This window comes from Cupressus sempervirens, chromosome 2 (genome assembly GCF_028749045.1).
Source record: "Cupressus sempervirens isolate cs-2001-9-10 chromosome 2, ASM2874904v1, whole genome shotgun sequence".
In the NCBI taxonomy this organism is placed as follows: Eukaryota; Viridiplantae; Streptophyta; class Pinopsida; order Cupressales; family Cupressaceae; genus Cupressus; species Cupressus sempervirens.
Window position 1 is genome coordinate 555,529,595 of NC_143119.1, and position 5,317 is coordinate 555,534,911.

Below are 5,317 nucleotides of genomic sequence, written 5' to 3' on the forward strand. Positions count from 1 at the left end.
TGAGAAAACTTAAAGAGTTAACTTGGCAACGTACTTGAACAACCGACTTGGTGAGCTAACATGGTGAGTGGGCTTAGAGAAGCAACTCGGTGGGGCAACTTGGCAAGCACACTTGCTGGGGCAAGGTGGTAAAATGACTAGGTGATTTGACTTGGTGAGGTAACTTAGGGAGCTGACTTGGTGAGCGAACTTAAGGGGTCGACTTGGTGAGGCAACTTGAATAGTCAACTCGGTGAGCTGACTTGGGGAGCCGACATGGTGAGCAGTCTTAAAGAAGAAGCGACCTGGTGAGGCGAGACGGTAAGTCATCTTGGTGAGCCGGCTTGACGAGCTGTTAGCGGACTTAAAGAGTCAATTCTTGATTTAGCAAAGACCACATGGTTAGATGACTTGGTGAGCCGACCTGGCTAGCAAAATTGGCAAGCAAACTTATAGAATCGACTTGCAGTCCCCAGCTAGGATCGCACGCCTGGGTCGACTAGGGGAAAAAAAAAAAAATCATGGGAGGCCCTGTACAGCAAAAAGTGCTAAATTTTGGGCTTTACAAAAAAAAAAAAAACAAGTTACATGAGTCATGTGAAAAATTTGGAGATGACTCAAGTTGGGGCATCCGACTCTATCCAAGTTCAAAACTTTGGGACTTGACGAAAAAAAGAAAAAAGAAAAAGTTACCCGGTTTTGGATCAGGTAAGTGACTCGGGCCACTCAGAATCAAGGCGAGTGCAGTTACATGAGTCGAGTGAAAAAAAAAATGGAGGCAGTTAAGGCTCGAGGCAATTCGAGTCGGGGTAGCTGAGTCGATTTGAAAACTTTGGCCGTTAGCCAAAAAAAGAGTTAATCACTTTTGGATCACGTACATAACTTGGGGCGCATAGAATCAAGTCAAGCACGGTGACATGAGTGGTTTGAAAAAATTGCAGGCGATTAAGGCTCGAGGCAATTTGAGTCAGGGTTGCTGACATGATTCAGGTTGAAATCTTTTGGTGTTAACCAAAGAAGGAAGAAGTTACCCACTTTTGATTCATGTAAATGACTTGAGCCACCAAGTTGGGCACGGTGACATGAGTCCTGCGAAAAACTGGAGGCGGTTAAGGCTCGAGGTGATACGAGTCAGGGTTGCTGACATAATTTGGGTTGAAAACTTTGGGTGTTAACCCAAAAAAAGAGTTGACCGCCTTTGGATCACGCACATGACTCAGCGCACTTAGAATCATGTCGAGCACGGTGACATGAGTCGTGCGAAAAAATTGGAGGTAGTTAAGGCTCGACGCGATTCGAGTCGGGGTTTGGGTAGTTGGGGCGATTCGTGTCGGGGTTGCCGACATGGTTTGAGTTGAAAAATTTGGGCATTAACCCCAAAAAAAAAAAAGTTGACCTCTTTTGGACCACGTACATGACTCAGGGCACTTAGAATCAAGTCGAGCACGGTGACATGGGTTGTGCAAAAAATTCGAAGACGATTCGAGTCGGGGTAGCCAACTCGATTTGAATTCAAAAATTTGGGCGTTAACCAAAAAAATAAGTTGACCGATTTTGGATCACATACATGAGTTGTCTGCCCTCGCAAAAATTACAAAACCTGGGGACCCGCCTGGAATTTGCAGTCGAAAGATTTTTTTTCCCTCACAAAAATTTACAAACCCCACCTGCTCGAAATTTGGACTTGGAAGATTTTTCTGCCCTCGCGGAATTTACAAACCCCACCCGCTCAGAATTTGGTACTTGGAAATTACGAAACCCCGCCCACCCATAATTTGGACTTGGAAGATTTTTCTGCCCTCACAGAAATTGCAAACTCGGGAGATTTTTTTCCCCCTCGTGGAAATTTTACAAAACCCCACTCAACCGAAATTTGGCACTCGGGAGATTTTTCTGCCCTGGTAGAAATTTCTACAAAACCCCTCCCTCCCGCCAGGAATTTGGCACTCGGCAGATTTTTCTGCCTGGCAGAAATTGCAAACCCCACCCACCAGGAATTTGGCACCTAGGAGATTTTTACGCCCTCATGAAAATTTTAAACCCCACTCACCGGGAATTTGGCACTTGGGAGATATTTTCACCCTCGCGGAAATTTTCACAAAACCCCACCAGCCCGGAATGTGGCACTTGGGAGATTTTTTTGCCCCGACAGAAATTGCAAAACCCCACCCGCCGGGAATTTGGCACTTGGGAGATTTCTTCGCCCTCGCGAAAATTTTCACAAATCCCCACCTGCTTGAAATTTGGCACTTGGGAGAGTTTTCCCACCCTCACAAAAAATTGCAAACCCCACCTGCCTAAAATTTGGCACTTGGAAGATTTTCTCGCACTCACACAAATTGCAAACCGCACCCACCAAGAATTTGGCACCTAAGAGATTGTTACGAGCTCGCAAGAAAAAACCTTGCAAACCCCACCCCCCCCCAAAATTTGGCACTTGGGAGATTTTCTCACCCTTACACAAATTACAAACCCCACCCGCCTCAGAGTTGAAAAAGGTTTTACGAATCGAGGCGACAGAGGGCTGAATCTCAGTGGATCGTGGTAGCAAGGCCACTCTACCACTTACAATACCCTGTCGCTTATTTAAGTTGTCTGCAAAAGATTCTTCTCACCGACTGCTTGAAATTAATATCCAAGGTTGCTCCAATGGGCTAGTGTGCTGATCAGAGATGGCCAATGACACGGGCCCCTAGGAGTGCAAGAGCACCCCTACTGCAGGTCACGATGCAGCCGGAGAGAGATATGTGCCGCATCTAGCATGGATTCTAACTTAAAGGCATTCAGTCATAATCCGACACACGGTAGCTTTGCACCACTGGCTTTTCAACCAAGCGTGATGACCAAATGTGTGAATCAATGGTTCCTCTCGTACTAAGTTGAATTACTATCCTTTTCCCGAAGTTACGGATCCATTTTGCCGACTTCCCTTACCTACATTGTTCTATTGACCAGAGGCTGTTCACCTTGGAGACCTGATGCAGTTATGAGTACGATCGAGCGTGAACGGTACTCAGTCCTCTAGATTTTCAAGGGCTGCCAAAGGCGCACCAGACACTGTGGGACGTGCGTTGCTCTTCCAACCGCTGGACCCTATCTCCGGTTGAACCGATTTCAGGGTGGGCAGGCTGTTAAAAAGAAAAGATAACTCTTCCCGGGGCCCTCGCCGACGTCTCTAGATTTCCTAACATTGCCACCCAATGCCACGTCCCTGTTCGAGAATATTAAGTTGATTCCCTTTCGATGATCGCGCAAAGTGCACCCTTGAAACTGGGTTTCCCCATCTCTTAGGATCGACTAACCCATGTCCAAGTGCTGTTCACATGGAACCTTTCCCCACTTCAATCTTCAAAGTTCTCATTTGAATATTTGCTACTACCACCAAGATCTGCACCAGGGGCCGGTCCACCTAGGCTCATGCCCAAGGTTTCGCAACAACCCCTGTGTCCTCCTACTCGTCGGAGCTTGGCACTTGCCCCGACGACCGAGTATAGGTTGCGCGCTTCAGCGCCATCCATTTTCGGGGCTAGTTGATTCGGCAGGTGAGTTGTTACACACTCCTTAGCGGATTTCGACTTCCATGACCACTGTCCTGCTGTCTTAATCAACCAACACCCTTTGTGGGATCTGGGTTAGCGTGCAATTTGGCACCATAACTCAGCTTTTGATTCATCCTGCATCGCCGGTTCTGCTTACCAAAAATGGCCCACTTGGAGCTCGCGATTCTGTGGCATGGCTCAACAGAGCAGCTGCGCTGACTTACCTATTTAAAGTTTGAGAATAGGTCAAGGGCGTTATGCCCCCGATGCCTCTAATCATTTTATTTACCCGATAAAACTTGCACGTGAACTCCAGCTATCCTGAGGGAAACTTCAGAGGAAACCAGCTACTAGACGGTTTGATTAGTCTTTCGCTCCTATACCAAGTCAGATGAATGATTTGCACGTCAGTATCACTGTGGGCCTCCACCAGAGTTTCCTCTGGCTTCGCCCTACTCAGGCATAGTTCACCATCTTTCGAGTCCCAATAGGTGTGGTCGCACTCAAACCCTTCATAGAAGATCAGGGTCGGTCGGAGGTGCACCCCCCGAGAGAGGATCTCGCCAGTTAGGTTCCTTGCGCCTTGCATGTTTTCCCAACCCGCCAACTCGCACACATGTTAGACTCCTTGGTCCATGTTTCCCAACCTGAGATCCCGCTGTAAAGGCTTGCACTTCACTCCTCGACCATTGTGATGAAAGTATTTGTGTGACCAAGAAGGTCACGGTTGTGCCGTCGCGACAGCCCGCGCTGGTATGTCCCCCGAATCGAGCGGTGGACCGGCTCACACCATTCTGCATCTGACCAGGGCACATCGCCAGCCTCCATCCGCTTCCCTCTCGGCAATTTTAAGCACTCTTTAACTCTCTTTTCAAAGTCCTTTTCATCTTTCCCTTGCGGTACTTGTTCACTATCGGTCTCTCGCCTGTATTTAGCCTTGGACAGAATTTACCACCCGATTAGGGCTGCATTCCCAAACAACCCAACTCGCCGACAGTGCCTCATGGTGCGACAGGGTCCGAGCCTAATAGTTCTCTCACCCTCTCTGGTGCCCCCTTCCAGGGGACTTGGGCCTAGTCCATCACTGAGGACACTTCTACAGACTACAATTCGACAGGCGCGGTCGTCGATTTTCATGTTGGGCTCTTCCCAGTTCGCTCGCCGTTACTAGGGGAATCCTGGTAAGTTTCTTTTCCTCCACTTATTGATATGCTTAAACTCAGCGAGTACTCGCGCTGGACTTGGGGACGCGATAGAGATGCAGCAATGCCCGCACTGCGGCGGGCCGCTGAGCCCAGAATAAAGTTCCTCGTGAGGAATTGTTCGATCAGCGCAAACCAATGCCGGCCTTTGCAAGCCACTGCTCGTCGCAATGGATCGACTGACCCCGTGCTCATTTCAACCAACCGCACACCACTTGTGGATGCGGACGGCCATCTCCGCTCCTCACTGGGGAGGGCAAAATTTTGTAGTGCGACACCCATCCAGACGTGCCCTTGGCCGAGGCCTTGGGTGCAACTTGCATTCAAAGACTTGATGATTCACGGGATTCTACAATTCACACTAAGTATTGCATTTTGCTACATTCTTCATCATGGCGAGAGCCGAGATATCCATTGCCGAGAGTCATGATTTTGTTTTTCTTTTGTCTTTCGGTGACCCAAGCATGCAAGGCACTGGCTCGCGCTTCATTCTTTGGATTTCTAAGGTGCGCGATGCACCCGTGTGTTGGGTGGTTGACACATCCCAAACCCCGAGCACCCAATGGGAGCCAATGCATGGGAGAGTCGTGTTAGCGG

General features: G+C 48.7%; 1 non-coding gene and 1 pseudogene across 1 annotated transcript; both read right to left on the bottom strand.

Moving 5' to 3' along the window:
- Window positions 1-2,482: 2,482 nt before the first annotated feature.
- LOC149573724 (25S ribosomal RNA) lies at window positions 2,483-4,768 on the bottom strand (annotated as a pseudogene).
- A 224-nt stretch (window positions 4,769-4,992) lies between these two features.
- On the bottom strand, window positions 4,993-5,146 carry LOC149573725 (5.8S ribosomal RNA). Its single transcript, XR_016361223.1, has one exon. It is a non-coding gene; the product is annotated as a 5.8S ribosomal RNA (ribosomal RNA).
- Between the last annotated feature and the right edge of the window lie 171 nt (window positions 5,147-5,317).